The 18781-nt window shown below is 40.4% G+C and overlaps 1 protein-coding gene across 1 annotated transcript in view; it reads left to right on the top strand.

Annotated features, from left to right (window-relative positions):
- The window catches only part of LOC124148741 (alpha-mannosidase 2x-like), a 120465-nt gene that overhangs the window by 26802 nt on the left and 74882 nt on the right, over positions 1–18781 (top strand). The window lies entirely within an intron of this gene.

The following is an 18781-nucleotide window of genomic DNA, read 5'->3' as shown; positions in this document are numbered from 1 at the left end:
GTCTATTCTGTCCCGTATTGGATTAAGACAAGAGTGTGTAATGAAATGAGTCAGGCAAAGACACTTTCGTAAATAAGCAAGGGAAAATATATTGGTCTGAAAAATTCTATAAAACAAAATTGCTGTATCACCTTTTTAGAAATAAAAAATACCTATTCTCTTTCTATATAGCAGGCAGTGATTTGATCATGCGATAGTGTGGCAATATTGGGGCACCCAGTTGGTTGAAGTGTTGGCTGAGACATTACCCCATTATTAGGGCTGGGACGGGTAACTCGGGTACCCGGGTCTGGTGGGTACTGAGTAGGACCCAGGTACCCCCAGGACTACCCGGACCCGTGGTTAGTCACGTGATTATATTGTTTAATGGCAAAAATTATCTAGAGCTCTATGGTTACACTATAAGTGATAAAAGTCATTTCTTTCTGACTTTGCACACATTCCTTCTGACTTTATAAGTTTGCATAATGATAAAACATCAGTCAACGTCAGTGTATGAACGAACAGATCGGATTATACGTGTATCTAAATTTATTTTGACAGGAGTAAAGTCAAACTTTTCCCAATCGGACATGTTTTACCTATCTCTTGAGACCTACAGTGGGAACTCGGGTAGGGTCAGGTAATAGGGGGGGTACCCGGGTAGGAAATTTGGACTCGTCCCAGCCCTACCCATGATAACTATTAATGATTGAAAACCAAACATGTTTAACTTGACACTGGCTGTGTAAGTCTTGGTGATTTCCTCTTCCGATCACAGCTCTGAGTGAGTGAGTTGGGTTATAACGCCGCCTTTAACAGTATTCCAGTTATATCACGGCGTGTCAGCTTCATGTGGGAGGAAAGCCCGAAGTGATGCAGGTCTCAGACGTTTACCACTTCGGTGAAACCCATGAGCACGGTTTGGTGCTGACAAACCTAGATACATAATCGGGGCGAATGGGGATTCGAACCTACAATCATAGGTTTCTGGCGTGCCCAAGGGACGCAACTCTGCACAGCGAAATGCGGTGCCTAAGATGACTGGGCCACCCGTGCCCCCCACAGCTCTGAGTTGTAGTACTTCCAAAATTTATTTTTTCATTTTAATCTTTTCAGTCAGTTTGAGGCACAATTGATAAAAGAAATCAAAAGGCCTGGTTCAGCTCTCCGATGGGTACTATGTGAGAATCATGTTCCTGCCATGATATAGCTGGAATAATGTTGAAAGCCCTATCACTCCTTATGGAGTCTGTATGTTCCACTATCACATACTGTATGTTCTTATCATTTGTGCAATGAATCTGATCAAGTGTGTGGATAAACATCGTTGAGTGTGATCTCCAGCTTCATCAGGACTAAGGATGCCCTGACAGTTGTTGAGAGTTGGTTCCCTCTGCCCAGCACCAAGTCAACATACTCCAGCTACAAACATGATCACGACCAGCAGTAAACATGCTGATGTACGTCTGAGGCCAGTTGGCAGCAAGGCTAGATGTTTGATGTGATGGCAAGGTCAAGGCTATCAGGTTCTGGCTAATGTCAGAAGGTGTGTAAAGCCTCTGAAAAAAAGGTCAGGGTACCTTGATGTAGTGTGCATAGTGGCTTTGGTATGAGGGTAGGTAGATGTTGTAGGCTTCATATGGGCCAAGAGGGAGGTCTTCGAAAAGACAGACCTTGTTCTGAAGAGAAAGACCAAATTCTTATCAACCCACTGACCCGGAGGTCTCTTTGCAGCCTCTGAGATGAGGTCCAAATAACTTCACCCTCTCACTGTGTGTTCCTGAACAGGATTGTGCAAACTGGTTCAAGAGAGTATGCATAACATATGCACATGCACACCTGCCTAGGTTAATCTCAGTCTTGATGGGATGAAAGTACTTGTCTTGTGTCATGTTCATCCATTGTTGTATATTTTGTTAATAACGCTGACACACAAGAACATTTGTTGAAGTGGGTTCAGCAATGATATGTCATTTATGAGGACACTTTGGATAAGTCTGTTTTGGATGGTCTCAACCGCGGGGTAACAGCACTCATTATCATTGGTTAGCCAATCAGAATATTGGCGGGCCTGTCACTTGCTGCTGGTGGCGACAAACTTTGAACAGTGTGTCATTTTTGTGATACAAGTCACATCAGTGGGATGAGAGCTGCAATGACACCTGTTGTTGATGGCTGCCACACTTGTGAAACCCACGGGCATCAAATGGTCGTCAGAACCATATCCATGTTCATCTCCTGATGGTAAATGTTTAAGACCTGCATCACGCTGGAGTGACTCCCCCGCACAGGATATAACTGTTCAAAGTGGCCTTAAATCAAACTCACACGCTCAAACTCACAAGCATTGCCAGAACTGAATAAGGAATTCACTGGACTGAATCTGGTGAGTGAGTGAGTGAGTTGGGTTTAACGCCACTTTTAACAGTATTCCAGTTATATTGCGGCGTGTCAGCTAAATGTGGGAGGAAAGCCACAAGTGATGCAGGTCTCAGACGTTTACCACTTCGGTGAAACCCATGAGCACGGGTATGGTGCTGACAAACCTAGAAACATAATCGGGGCGAACCGGGATTCGAACCCACAATCATAGGTTTCTGGCGTGCCCAAGGGACGCAACCCTGCACAGTGAATCACGGCGCCTTAGACGACTTGGCCACCCGTGCCCCCGGACTGAATCTGGGATTCAAACCCATGACCAGCAGATGCTGGCTGATTGGATGGCTGACAGCCTGGTTAACGCACCTCTGATGCCAGTTCTGTGATAGTAAATTGGTAATATAAAAACAGTTTATTCAGTCGTGAACGTTTCTCATCTCAGACTGTCATTTGGCAGTCATCTCAACATTGACTTGCACATACCTCTGAGACAAGACCTATTTCTTGGTAAGCATTTTTGTGTGTGAAAAAATGGTCATGAGGAAGGAAAAAACAAGAAAATAAAACAGACATTTCAGATACATATTTTTTCTTTCCTTTTTTTCAAAAGTTATCTCAATAAGTTGCCTAGTGAGCAGAGCTGGAAAAGCTTGTTTCATTAGTCTATAGGCTATTAGTTCAACCTTCCATGTACTTTAAGCGAAACTTATTCCACGTAACATATTGTGGTCAGTGGAATATGGTTCTGTTTGTAAAATGGTTTTCGGGTTGCGGGAAAGGACGTGTGGTTGGGTGTATGTGATGTCATCTGATTTCATGATGTCACAATCTAATGACTGATCTCTTCCACTTCCACTGAGACCGTGAAGATCCGGGGTAGAAAAGGTCTTCAGCAACCCATGCCTGCCGTAAAAGGTGACTATGCTTGTCGTAAAAGGTGACTAACAGGATCGGGTGGTCAGGCGCGCTGACTTGGTTGATGCATGTCATTGATCTAAATTGTGTGGATCGATGCTCATGATATTAATCAATGGATTGTCTGGTCCAGATTCAATTATTTACAGACCGCCATCATATAGCTGGAATATTGCCGAGTGCGGCGTTAAACAACAAACAAACCAACCAACCAACCAACTTCCACTGAACATCAGCTGTACTTTTCAATAATCAGAGGTTATCTGCTTTGAATATCAAAGAAAAATAGGTTGATCGCAAAATTAGATCCACTTTAGATCTCTCATTGTGACTACAACTCTTCCTGATTTTTCTAAGGTTGGATAATGCTGATAGATTATGTATATGGCTTGTGGAAGGAATCTTTGCATCAAAGACAACAGAAGTACCTTCTCCACAATTAATGCTATGAGAAGTATATTGCTTGTATACCATGCCATCATGAGCATTAAAGAATCTTCTGCCATTGTTTTGGCAGTGATTTAGCTAATGTACATTCTGAGACCACTGTCTTGAGGGGACTCCATTAGCAGTGTCTATAAACATTATTAATAAGAGTGTTTAGTTGTAGCTCTTATATATACTACTCAAAACATGTTAAGGAACACCCACAATTGGAGGAGTGTGTGTTCGATACCCACAAGCCATGATAGATTAACTATTGTCATGTGAATCAATGGGGGTTCTTTAACTTATTTTTTCGTAGTATGTTTGATGAAACTGAATCCCTTATTGCAAGGTAAAATATTTTTAGTCTTATGAATATTTTGATGTAAGACCATTTCCCTTATTGCAAGGTAAAATATTTTTAGTCTTATGAATATTTTGATGTAAGACCATTTCCCTTATTGCAAGGTAAATTATTTTTAGTCTTATGAATATTTTGATGTAAGACTATTTCCCTTATTGCAAGGTAAATTATTTTTAGTCTTATGAATATTTGACTATTTCCCTTATTGCAAGGTAAATTATTTTTAGTCTTATGAATATTTTGATGTAAGACCATTTCCCTTATTGCAAGGTAAATTATTTTTAGTCTTATGAATATTTTGATGTAAGACTATTTCCCTTATTGCAAGGTAAATTATTTTTAGTCTTATGAATATTTGACTATTTCCCTTATTGCAAGGTAAATTATTTTTAGTCTTATGAATATTTTGATGTAAGACCATTTCCCTTATTGCAAGGTAAATTATTTTTAGTCTTATGAATATTTTGATGTAAGACCATTTCCCTTATTGCAAGGTAAATTATTTTTAGTCTTATGAATATTTTGATGTAAGACCATTTCCCTTATTGTAAGGTATGTTATTTTTAGTCTTATGAACATTTTGATATATTTCTATATTTACAAAAATGTCTTGATTTTAAAAATGGTCATATAATAATAGGGGAATAATGCAGTCAAAGTAAAGAGCTGTTTACCAGATTAGCGGTTGTTTCATTACAGCATTCATTTCGTTGTAGTGAAATTGAAACATGACGATACTATTTTGTTTAAATAGAACCATAAGGCCATTATATATTTATCATTTTCTCCACCCCCATCCCCCACCCCCACCCGTCCTCACTTCCCAGCAACCAACCTCAATTCACTTATTGCCTCTGGTACCTGCAGATGAAGAAAATGTCTGTGTGTGTTTCCATCGCTCCTTCCTTAATGAAACACACCATATAAGTAGCCTCCCAAACATTCATGCTTCATCTGCCCACAGTTAATTACCCAAATAAAGGGTGGTGGGGTAGCCTTGTGGTTAAAGCGTTCGCTGGTCACGCCGAAGACCTGGGTTTGATTCCCGACATTGGTACAATGTGTGAAGTCCATTTCTGGTGTCCCCCACCGTGATATTGCTGGAATGTTGCTAAAAGCGGCATAAAACCATACTCACTCACTAAATACCCAAATACCTTGAATTGTTTGATTACGGAAAATAATCACAAAACAAAAATTAAGTTCATAAACATTGTACTCACAAAGTTCAAATAAAATATTAAAAAACGCTTTTTAGATTGTGTTGTGTCACAAACACCTGCAGGGGCGGTCGGGTAGCCTAGTGGTTAAAGCGTTCGCTCGTCACGCCGAAGATCCGGGTTCGATTCCCGACATGGGTACAATGTGTGAAGCCCATTTCTGGTGTCCCCCGCCGTGATATTGCTGGAATATTGCTAAAAGCGGCGTAAAACCAAACTCACTCACTCACTCACTCACAAACACCTGCTTCCAAATGTGTTCTTATTGTGGACATAAAACACATGTTGAGCTGATAGTTTGCAACTTGCTACCACTGATTTTAGACCCGTGAAGATCCGGGGTAGAATAGGTCTTCAGCAACCCATGCCTGCCGTAAAAGGCGACTATGCTTGTCGTAAGAGGCGACTCACGGGATCGGGTGGTCAGGCTCTCTGACTTGGTTGATGCATGTCATCATATCCCAATTTCGTGGATCGATGTTCATGATGTCAATCACTGGATTGTCTGGTCCAAACTCGTTTATTTACAGACCGCCATCATATAGCTGGAATATTGCTGAGCGCAGCGTTAATGACAAACAAACAAACAAACAAACAAACCACTGATTTTTAGCCTTGAAGTAGGTAGAGTGAGTGAGTTGGGTTTAACGCCGCTTTTAACAGTATTCCAGTTATATCGCGGCGTGTCAGCTTTATGTGGGAGGAAAGCCCCAAGTGATGCAGGTCTCAGACGTTTACCACTTCGGTGAAACCCACGAGCACGGGTATGGTGCTGACAAACCTAGAAACATAATTGCGGCGAACCGGGATTCGAACCCACAATCATAGGTTTCTGGCTTGCCCAGGGGACGAAACCCTGCACAGCGAATCACAGCGCCTTAGATCACTGGGCCACCCGTGCCCCCTGAAGTAGGTAGAGCTATTCAGGCACAACCTCCATGCACCCTGTACTCTGATGAAATCATCTTGTGATATTCAGTGTGCATAATGACATTTGGGGAATGGGTAACATGATATACATTTACATTATCAAGTTATCATACCTTTTAAATGACTCACTTGTATCGAATTTAAATTTACAAGAAATCTAAATGGATTTAGGCAAAAAAAAAAATTCTGAAATATCAGGCATCAAATATACAACGTGTTTCCCAGAACCATGATTGAATTTTTTCCTCAGAAATCAGTTTGTGTTGCAAATTCCTTATTTATGTTATCACCATTTGAGGTAACAAATGTTTCTATGCGAAAATCTATGGTAATCGGAGACACTTCCATACATGATGTAAACCAGATCCACTTTGATGTCCAGCTTTGCACATTCCCCTTCCCGATAGGAGAGATTGATGTTTCGCAACAGTCGGAAACGTTCATATTATGCATGAATGTGGTTGGACACACTGCCATGTCGGGAGATAATCTAGTCTTAATCTCCTCGGCTATTCAGGCAACAAATTGAGTATATCAATTAATTTCAAATCAAATTAGATATCATTTTCATCCATTGTTTTATATATCATTTTCTTCATGGATCAAACCATTGTGCTCATGTATTTTGGGTAAAACTGAAGAATAAGTGAGTTGGGTTTTATGCCACTTTTAACGATATTCCAGTAATATCATGGCCGGGGATGCCAGAAACGGGCTTCATTCCTTGAACCTCTGTGAAAATGGAACCCAGACTTTCAGTGTGATGAGAATACGCTTTAACCACTGGGTCACGTCATCTGGAAGAAATGTGGCTTCAAAATTCTCAAAAGTAGTCGTGAGGAAAGCAGCTTTTCCACAGGTTTCACCGTATACAGCTTTACTTCTTCTTGATAAGTCCCGTTGTCAGTATTAAAGTACCGAAACATCATATTCTACAAAATAGGCTGCACAAATGAATTTTTAAGAGGAGTAAAATGTGTATTCTAATACATTTATTTTGACCTCTTATTTGTTTAGCAGCTCATATTAACTTCTTAACAAGAGCATGTTTATTTTATCTGAGTGCAATCATTATCAATTGTTAATTCATGGAATACCAAGGATTCCCAAAAGCATACCCAATTCACTCACCAAAGTGTCACAGAAGTACATGTTGGACTTAGGAAAGAAATTGTGGTGATGGAGTAATTTGCCAGCTGAATCTTCTCAGTTTATTATAGACAGCTTCTGACAGATACTGGTGACTTCTTGGCCATGTTGGGAGGTAGCTGGTTTGTTCGTGTGCCATTTAACCCAGATCACATGACGTACCTGATACACTCCGGAACATCTGCCCCGTGGGTCTAATCATGCTTGCACTGCGAAACAATAGCAATTACACGGACTCATCCAGAAATAAATCTTTCACGTTTGAGAATTTTTTTCCACATCAAAATTGCATGACCGGTTACAGTAGGAATTTGTGAGGGATTCCAGCAAATGGTTTCTTGCTGGAATCATCTGATATGAATTTCAATGTGGTGAACACATCAGTCATTGTGGCGTGATTAGTTGTCCTTGTGATTAAATCTGGACTGTGACTGCAAGGAGTCATCAGATGTGGACTGGTCTGACCTCAATGTAACATCTTGAACAAAACAAACTGACATGTAATCACTGATAGTGGTTCACTGTGGTTCACATGGACAGGTCACTTAATTTTACAGGAGAGTGGTTCACTTTGGTTCAAATGGACAGGTCACTTAATTTTACAGGAGAGTGGTTCACTTTGGTTCACATGGAAAGGTCACTTAATTTTACAGGAGAATGGTTCACTTTGGTTCAAAACGCAGGTCACTTAATTTTACAGGAGAGTGGTTCACTTTGGTTCACATGGACAGGTCACTTTATTTTACAGGAGAGTGGTTCACTTTGGTTCAAATGAACAGGTTACTTAATTAATCCAACAATGAACAATGCTTTAAGCAAAGATTTCTTTTGACAGTGGAATTTATTTCTTCTGCTTTTATTTACGGAGAGGGTAATTTCCGTGTGGGACATTGGTGATGCTATCATGTCCAGCTGTTGGCCTGCCTGTCGTGTGTGATTATACCCTGACCTGTGTACAACAAACAGACCAAACAAGTCCTTTCCTGATACTTACCTGAATTGACATTTGTACAATTAACATATTGCAGACAAGGGGTAAGTGATCCGTATACCTGAAATATTGTGGAGTGCAGCATTAAACCACAATCAAAGCACACAAATACTACTCTGATATTTCTTTGTAAGGACATTTGTACATTTTGAAGACAATAATGCAAACAAGAAGTAGAGGATTCCGCCAATTACAGGTATATAAACTGTTCCCTAGGGACCTCATCACCTTCTGATTGGCAGTTCCAAGTCTACTGCTCATGGTTCATTCTGTAGGCAATTAATTAATGGAATTGTCCTAATCACAACGATTAGTAAAGGTCACCAGTACATACATACATACATATATATCTATATATCTGTGTCTTCAGGTCGATGCACAAGTTGAATCCGCCCAATACTTTGACGAAATTACCATTTAAAGCCCAAGTCTGTATCTTGATTGATACGGGGGCAGGGTGGCCCAGTCATCTAAGGCACCGTGATTCGCTGTGCAGAGTTGCATCCCTTGGGCAGGCCAGAAACCTATGACTGTGGGTTCGAATCCCGGTTCGCTCCGATTATGTTTCTAGGTTTGTCAGCACCATTTGCTGTGCAGAGTTGCGTCCCCTGGGCACACCAGAAACCTATGACTGTGGGATCGAATCCCGGTTCACCCCAATTATGTTTCTTGGTTTGTCAGCACCATACCCGTGCTTGTGGGTTTCACTGAAGTGGCAAACGTCTGAGACCTGCATCACTTGGGGCTTTCCTCCCACATTAAGCTGACACGCTGCGATATAACTGGAATACTGTTAAAAGCAGTGTTAAACCCCCCTCACTCACTCACTCACTCACTCACTCACTCACTCACTCACTCACTCACTCACTCACTCACTCACCCACAGATTTGATGCAAGTGACATTGGAATTAACCTTGTCCGCCTTAAATAGAACATTTCAGTGAAAAAAATAAACTGTTCAATTTCTCATATGTGTTTCTTTCACTGTTTATATTAACCATGTTGTATCATTTGTATGAATGTCAGGATATCCTTGTTAAACGATGTACATATTTTTTTTTTTGTTCAATCTTCATGTTCCAATCAGTTCCTGAAAAAAATCATTCAAATGTCACGACAGAACAAAGCCAGGAAATAGTTCCAATTGCATCCCCTTAGATGCCAATCACTGCACTTCCCAGAAAAAACAACATTTAACATTCTACGATACATTTAAGCTGACCTCCGAGTAGATAAAGATTTTTTGTAGTTTCTGCACGGGTTAATAGCTGGTGAAGTGGATTACACTGAGTGATCCTGGTGGAGAAGGTCCTCAAGAATCTCTCCAGCCCCTCGTACCTATTCCAGTACTCTGTAGAGCACCCTGCTTAACCCATTAATGTGATCATTCAGTGGAAAGTAGAACAAAAAAAACTCGAAAGTGTTATTGATGAATTCCACATAGATAGGTAGTTGAGTGGTGAGGTGGCATTAGTCTGTTTCAATCGACAGTCAATGACTGCTCTAGATAAACTGTAGCAAGACGTAAACTGTTCAACATCTCAAGCCTTGTGCGTTTTTTTCTCATCTTTCTGCTTGGTATGAGAGCAACAAAACCATTAGACAGACATTTTTTGCCTTGTTGTCTGGTAGCATGTTGTAAATTGTGCGATATATTGTGGTTGTTAGGTACGAGATTAGCCACACTTGTTTTTTCTCTGCTGAGTTTTGGTTCAAGGAATCTATTAAATAAGGAATAAAATTGGTGTCACATGACTACCTTGAAGTGTGAACTCACAAACAGAATGACCATTCCGGGGTAGTGGGGGTGGATGATGATTTTTTTTTAAATAGTTTGTTTTCGAAAATGCTGGAAAAAGAGCCTCAGGTTTTTCACACACAAAAGTAATCGTTCAGTGGTTGTCCAAAAAAAATGTGTTGTGGTCCAAAAAATATATGTTTTGAGTCGAGATCCATGGCAGAAAACAAATTCTGCCCCTACTGCCTCTAACACAATGACATTCCCCTGAATATCAGATGTCAGATGCTTAAAAATATCTGGGAGGGTAGTCATGCATATTATCACGCTTTTAGGTATTATTCTCCGACCATTCTGTAATTTGACCCAAATGCCTGTATTGCTCTGTCTGAATGATGCTTTATCACTGCATTTCTAAATTGTTTCTACTTTGTGTCATATTTCTGATCATTTGATTTCACATATGTGTACAGAAACATGATATGGATTCTAGCTTCCTTATAGTTGAGGGGCGGTCGGGTAGCCCAGTGGTTAAAGCGTTCGCTCGTCACGCCGAAGACCCGGGTTCGATTCCCGACATGGGTACAATGTGTGAAGCCCATTTCTGGTGTCCCCCGCCGTGATATTGCTGGAATATTGCTAAAAGCGGCGTAAAACCATACTCAGTCAGTCAGTCAGTCCTTATAGTTGAGGGGCATGGGTGGCCCAGTTGTCTAAGGTGCCGCGATTCTCTGTGCAGAGTTGCGTCCCTTGGGCACACCAGAAACCTATGATTGTGGGTTCAAATCCTGGTTTGCCCCGTTTATGTTTCTAGGTTTGTCTGCTATAAGGAGTGAGTGAGTGAGTTGGGTTTAACACCACTTTTAACAGTATTCCAGTTATATCGTGGCGTGTCAGCTTAATGTGGGAGGAAAGCCCGAAGTGATGCAGGTCTCAGATATTTACCACTTCGGTGAAACCCACGACCACGGGTATGGTGCTTACAAACCAAGAAACATAATCGGGGCGAACCGGGATTCGAACATAGTGAATCGCGGTGCCTTAGACGACTGGGCCACCCATGCCCCCTATATATTTATTGAGACATTGGCAGTTTGCTTGACTCAGTCGCTGGAGGCACATACTGTTTGGTAACATTGAACATTATTGATTAAGGTTGTATATTTCTTCAGTTGATTGACAGTGTCATGATGTCTGCATCTGAACCAAGAACTGTGAAATCTGTCAGAAAAGAATAAAATAATCAAAAGATAAATTGAAATGTCCAAATATTATTGTTTGGACTTCACTGCATGTTACCATAGTAACTAATCTTGGGTTGTCAAAGTGCAAGTAAAAAGATGAAAAAATACTATGTAAGATCTTGAAAGGCAGAGAAATGGCCGCAATGGTCTCCCATGGAAACCAGTTCATTGCCATATGTGCATAAAGAACCGCTGTACTCCACATGAGAACAATAACCAGGCAGGCCGTCAACAGTGCAATAAACACATTTTCTTTGATATTTTCGCTCTTAATGACAATGTAGCAGTACTTGGGAATGACTGGATATCCATCAGAATGACCACCATTGGGAGTGAAGGTTATACTGCTGAAGTGAAGCATAATGTATCGCAACCTCACGTGCTCAAAGAAATGAAAATGTTAGAAACACTTGAAAGACCTTATGGCCTGTTAGCTGTTGTGACTGGCGGTGCCCACAAGTGGGTTTCATTGTTAACCCTTTGGGAGCCAGGTTTAATTAACAGCAGTTGCCATTTGAAATTCCCTCAGAACTTACATGCTTGGAACGTCATTGTATCTGTGTGGTATACATGTTTCAGGAGAAATAGATGTTTAGTTGATGTGATTGGCTAAGTTGTTGAGGTTGCTAACTCGGGACGACATGTATATGACACTCTGGCATGATAGATCGTGGGCAGGGAGAAAGGTTGGGTCAATTATCAGTTTTTTTGTCAAGCATGTAAAGAAACAATCAAGAGGGAATGATACAACAACGAGGACCACACACAAGTAGTGAAGGGCATGAATCAATGATGGGCTATTACATTAAACAATAGGGAACAACCATTTCGCCTTCTTGAGGGGATGGAATTTATTTATTTCAAATAAGTTGTTCTCGAAAATACTGCAAAAGCAAATCTCTGCCCCAACAGGGTTCTACACACAATACTGTTCAAAGGTCATGCTTTCCACCTGCATCAGATATATATTGCAAGAAAAATAATCTCTTCCTTTCAGAATTTATTTTGGTATGTCTTGAAACAAACAGTGACCAAATAAGAATTATGTCTTTAACAATCCGAGCCCCCTGCTGACCCATACTTATACATTGCAAGATGTAGTGGCAATATGGAGGCAAAGCTGGAAGAAGTTTTCTGATGGATGATTTGATGGCAAGGGATGACAAGGTCAAGGTCAAGGTCAAGGTCAACCAGAGTGAACTATGTGTCTGAAAAGCTTGTTTACAGGACTATATGCAAATGGAATTTGTTGAAACTTGGTGCACATGATCTCATTGTATCAATTCTCGGGTGACCTCTGTTTAAGCAGTTCATGGCGGAGATTGGAGGTCAAGGTCATTAAATCAGTGCTCATAACTTCGTAATTGAGATAGATAAACTGTCCGAATCTGGATTTAAAATGGTTCATGATACGTGTTTCTGATGGGCAAGCTTTGGATCATTCATGAAAAGGTTCGGGAAGGGTCTGATTCTGTTTTAGCTTGTTGGAATGATAAATACCAATTATCAGGGTACGATGACTTGTAATCAACCAAGGCACCAAGCCTAATACCCATTTGGTCACCTCATACTACAAGCAAAGGTCACTGGGGAAACCTTTTCTGTGGAAGACTACTGCAACCATTCAGCAACAGTGGTCTTTGTTGTACAAACATTGAGTCAAGTCTGTGATGATGTGGAGACAATGAGTTTTAACAATGTACTTTGTCACAAAGACAATGCTGTGTCAATAACAGAACAATTAAGGCTAACCTAAGTGGAAGCATTGAAGATGAAACAGCCAAGAACTGTTATGGAGCAAGGCCAGAAACAGGTAGACACAACATCAAGGCATTAACGGCACAAACCATGATAGAAGACCAGCAAAGCAGAAACAATGCAAGAGGTCTCAGGCTATGTAGACAAAAGCAGTCCCAGTTCCCAATGTTAATTTTTTATTGCTTGTTTAAGTTTTTTTGAGAAGTTCTCTATATGTAATATTGCAATGGAGAATGCTCCATTCTAGCAGTCTATTAAACTAAGTCATGCATTCACAGAGGTCAGACTTTATATAGCTAGTTTAAAACACTTACATAAGTTTTGTTTGTTTGTTTGTTGTTTAACACCGCACTCAGCAATATTCCAGCTATATGATGGCGGTCTGTAAATAATCGAGTCTGGACCAGACAATCCAGTAATTAACATCATGAGCATTGATCCACGCAATTGGGATACGATGACATGCATCAACCAAGTCAGCGAGTCTGACCACCTGAACCCGTCAGTCGCTTTTTAAGGCAAGCATTGGTTGCTGAAGACCTGTTCTACCCCGGATCTTTGCGGGTCACTAACATAAGTATAAATGTAGGGCACACTACCAAAGATTATTGTCAAAAGACACTGAAATACTGCTTAATATAGCCCTGCAACATGACTGTGAAATTTATATTTTTGAGGTATTTTTTTTATAAAAGCCTAGGCAAGTCTAGATCAAACTAACCAAGTCTAGTTTGCTTGATTCCACAGCAGAAGAGGAAGGGTTCTTTCGAAAAAATATTTTTATTGTTTTAAAGACATGTTTTCATTGACAAAGTGTTAGTCTATGCTTAATATAGAATAAGAATTTGCAAAATCATAAACGTTGAAAAACGCTAAGCAGACAAATATAAACTCATTCTTATTGTCCCTCAAGGCATTTCATACTGTAGGCAGTCTAAACTGTTTGGTAATGACTTGATAAAATATTTACTGCCTACTGACTAGACTCTATATCTCACTGCCTACTGACTTAAGGCCCTAGACCTCATTGCCTAATGACTTAAGGCCCAAAATCTTAGACCTAATTTAAGACACATCGTTAAGCCCTATTTCAGCCCACCTAAGACAACAGAGACATACAGGCGGAAGTGTTGTTACATCTGAGATGAGAACTCCTAGCTGAGCTTGTGTTTGGAGGGGTGGTCGGGTAGCCTAGTGGTTAAAGCATTCGCTCGTCAAACCGAAGACCCAGGTTCAATTCCCGACATGGGTACAATGTGTGAAGCCCATTTCTGTTGTTCCCCGCCGTGATATTGCTGGAATATTGCTAAAAGTGGTGTAAAACCAAACTCAGTAACTCATTGTGTTTGGACGTTTTGTGAGACTGACGCTGTGGAGCCGATTCCGGTCAGTGTGAGGGAATGTGTGTCACCCTCCACATCGGCACAATCAATATTGTTGATACATCGTACATGTCTACTTTCTGCTATTGTCATTCTTCGCTTTTTATCTTGTGCTCCTCTTGTCCTACACACTCGGTCATGTCTGCGCGTGGTTGATGTGAATTAACTGTCAAAAGTTTTTTCGATGTCAGCATTTTATGTCATACATTGCAAGTGTCACTGGAGGGGTCATAGTCATGTAGGGTGCTGCAGAAATCAGAATACAGTAACATACCCTGTCTGAAATCTGAAAACAGAAACATACCCTGGTGGAAATCAGATTTCAGAAATATACCCTGTTTGAAATCACAATACAGTAACATACCCTGTCTGAAATCAGAATACAGAAACATACCCAGTCTGAAATCTGAAAGCAGAAATGTACCCTGTCTGAAATCAGAATACAGTAACATACGCTGTCTGAAATCAGAATACAGAAACATACCCTGTCTGAAATCAGAATACAGTAACATACCCAGTCTGAAATCAGAAAGCAGAAATGTACCCTGTCTGAAATCAGAAAACAGTAACATACACTGTCTGAAATCAGAAAACAGTAACATACCCTGTCTGAAATCAGAGACAGGAACATACACTGTCTGAAATCAGAATACAGGAACATACCCTGTCTGAAATCAGAAAACAGTAACATACACTGTCTGAAATAAGAATACAGTAACATACACTGTCTGAAATCTGAAAGCAGAAATGTACCCTGTCTGAAATCAGAATACAGTAACATACCGTCTGAAATCAGAATACAGTAACCTACCGTCTGAAATCAGAATACAGTAACATCCACTGTCTGAAATCTGAAAGCAGAAATGTACCCTGTCTGAAATCAGAATACAGTAACATACCGTCTGAAATCAGAATACAGTAACCTACCGTCTGAAATCAGAATACAGTAACATCCACTGTCTGAAATCTGAAAGCAGAAATGTACCCTGTCTGAAATCAGAATACAGTAACATACCGTCTGAAATCAGAATACAGTAACCTACCGTCTGAAATCAGAATACAGTAACATACACTGTCTGAAATCTGAGAAAGCAGAAATGTTCCCTGGTGGAAATCAGAGTACAAAAAATGTACAGTAGCAGAAATCAGAATACAGAAATTATCCTGTCTCATAGACCATCAGGTATATACAGGAAGACATATCACAACACTATGACCAACCCATTTAGAGAAATGCTTTAACATAACCAGATTATCTGCATTCATCCAGCACTTGTATGTTTAATACAAAGTGCACCTCTCCTGTTTATGAAAATCCACTCTACTTATGATACCATTCACATGCTTCTGAGTTTCATCAAAGACCTTGGGGCATGGGTGGCCCAGTCATCTAAGGCGCCGCAATTCGCTGTGCAGAGCTTCATCCCTTTGGCACGCTAGAAACCTATGATTGTGGGTTCAAATCCTGGTTTGCCCCGATTATGTTTCTAGGTTTGTCAGCACCATACCCGTGCTCATGGGTTTCACCGAAGTAATAAACGTCTGAGACGTGCATCACTTTGGGCTTTCCTCCCACATTAAGCTGACACACCGCGATATAACTGTAATAATGTTAAAAGCAGCGTTAAAACCCAACTCACTCACAAACTCATCAAAGACCTGCAAGATTGCCGTCGTGGTTTAGTGGATAGAGCATCTGCCTGGAGAGTGGAACGTTGAGAGTTCGATCCCTGTGTGGTATCCCATGGGCTAGCACTACAAACTCAGCATGACTCCAGACAAGTACAAGCAGCCACACACACAGACACAGCACACGAGCATGCACCTCGTTGTAATGGGCTATAATCTTGAACAAGCTGTTCAACCGTATTTCGCTCACCAAGACCTTCAGCACTCCAGGCCTTCCTCCCACCTCAAGCTGACATACCAGGATATAACTGATGCAAGCTGGATGTACGAGCTGTTCAAAGCGGCATCAAACCCAACTCCTTCAATATTTTCCCTTGTAAGGTTGGTTGGCTGGTTGGTTGGTTGGTTGGTTGGTTGGTTGGTTGGTTGTTTAACGTCACATTCAGCAATATTCCAGCTATATGATGGCGGTCTGTAAATAATCAAGTCTGGACCAGACAATCCAGAGATTAATATCATGAGCATCGATCCACGCAATTGGGATCAATGACATGCATCAACCAAGTCAGTGAGCCTGACCACCCGATCCCGTTAGTTGCCTCTTACGACAAGTATAGTCGCCTTTTACGGCAAGCATGGGTTGCTGAAGACCTATTCTACCCCGAATCTTCATGGATTCCGCTGTAAGGGCAGGGAATAGGCAACAGATGGAATTCACTCATCAGCTTTACTCTATATTCACTTCCAACCTTGTTTGTAGTTTTGTTTCATGTTTTAAAAAAATAAGTTAAAATGTCTGTAATATTGATTAATTCCCATAGCTGACATTCAGAACTTTCAGTTGATGTAAGTGAGAGAGTTAATCCTCCCTGTCTGGAGCACCCCGTGAACCCTGCACTCTATGGACTATTAATGTCATGCATCAATGTTTCATATTCCAAGCAAAGATACTATATTTGTTCTCTTTAAGTGTTGCCGTATCTTAAAATATTTAGCAACACATTCATGTTAATGATTGTTATCCAGAGTACATACTGTAAAAGTCGCAGTTCTTTCGTTTGGTATATTTTTTCAATATGACCCATCTTAAAACAGGACCTGCATCATTTAGGTTTTCATAATACCACAGAGGTAGATGGATGGAGAATGATGGAGAGACTAAACTCCCTGATTCATTCATCGATGTGAACACGGATTGATCAGTCAGTGAAGTCATATATTTTTCATACCATTCATAAGGCCATTTTTGTTTTGTGTATTTCATGTCTTTGTGTTTCTGATGGGTGGGGAAGGATATGCTCACTTTTCTCGAACACCTGGTGTCATCACTGTTTGATAGTGATTCATAAACACATGCTCATGATATAGTCGGAATCATACAATAGACTCTGATTTTAGTAGAGATTTTGATTATGGAAAGGGTTTAGATGCTTTTTTATCATCCAAAACTGGCTCCCACAGGAGATATTGCTTGGGTGAGATCGAGCGATATCTGCACTGTAGATATCGCTTCAATGAAATTGCATCACAATGCTTTGCAGACCATTGTGACGTCATTGGTTACCATGACGTCACAATCAAATGACTTCACTAATGGCTCTGCTACTGAAGCTGTTAGCAGTACTTTTTACACTTAAGACACTGCTTATTACTTTCTACAAATTGAAAAAGTTAGAAGAATGATGTTAGATGATAAATAAAATCTCTCCCTTGTGTCTTTTGATATCAAATATATCAACACTCGATAAAAGTGGAAAAAAATCCTCGGCAAGCCTCGGAGTTTTTCCACTTTTATCAACTCGTGTTGATATATTTGATATCAAAAGACACTCGGGTGAGATTCTCTATTTATCATCCAAAACTGGCTCCCACAGGAGATATTGCTTGGGTGAGATCAAGCGATATCTAGACTGTAGATATCGCTTCAATGAAATTGCATCACAATGCTTTGCAGACCATTGTGACGTCATTGGTTACCATGACGTCACAATCAAATGACATCACTAATGGCTCTGCTCCTGAACCTGTTAGCAGTTCTTTTTACACTAAGACACTGCTTATTACTGTCTACAAACAGAAAAAGCTGGAAGAATGATGTTGGAGGATAAATAAAATCTCAGGAAGTTCAGGACACCCTGTTGTTTCATGCTACTTTATGTAATTACAATAGATGATGATGTGCCATGACTGATCAGCTATAGTAATATGAAAGAATCCAGTGGTCCTTAACTTTTTGTGAGTAGTATATCATCAATTTTCAGTTATTATGAATCTATAATTAAGAGCTACCTTTGGATTGGCCTTGAGTATAAGTATGAAGTTTATTATTGTTACTTTGAGTATATTGGGAAGGTTAATTGAGCATGGCATTGTCCTAGTTGCCTGATCCCATCAACTCTCACTTCAGCTAAAATCGTTCTCTATCATCATGACTGGCACATCGTTGACTGTTGACTTTGTCCGCTAACTGTGTAATTTGTGTTAATTTCTGAAACAGCCTCTGTTGTTTCTGTCAGTTCCAATCTTTGTTGTCGTCACTTTCTCCAGCGGATCGTTCTCACCGAGCAAATAGCTCTAAGGCAGGTGCGCATGATGCGTGTCCACAATTCACGTCGCTATTTACCAAGACCATTGTCCCTGACTGTACAAGCATCAGCGTTACTGACCTGCGCT

This window comes from Haliotis rufescens, unplaced genomic scaffold (assembly GCF_023055435.1).
Source record: "Haliotis rufescens isolate VD_foot unplaced genomic scaffold, xgHalRufe1.0.p SCAF_3, whole genome shotgun sequence".
In the NCBI taxonomy this organism is placed as follows: domain Eukaryota; kingdom Metazoa; phylum Mollusca; class Gastropoda; order Lepetellida; family Haliotidae; genus Haliotis; species Haliotis rufescens.
This window is presented reverse-complemented; position numbering and strand designations above follow the sequence as displayed.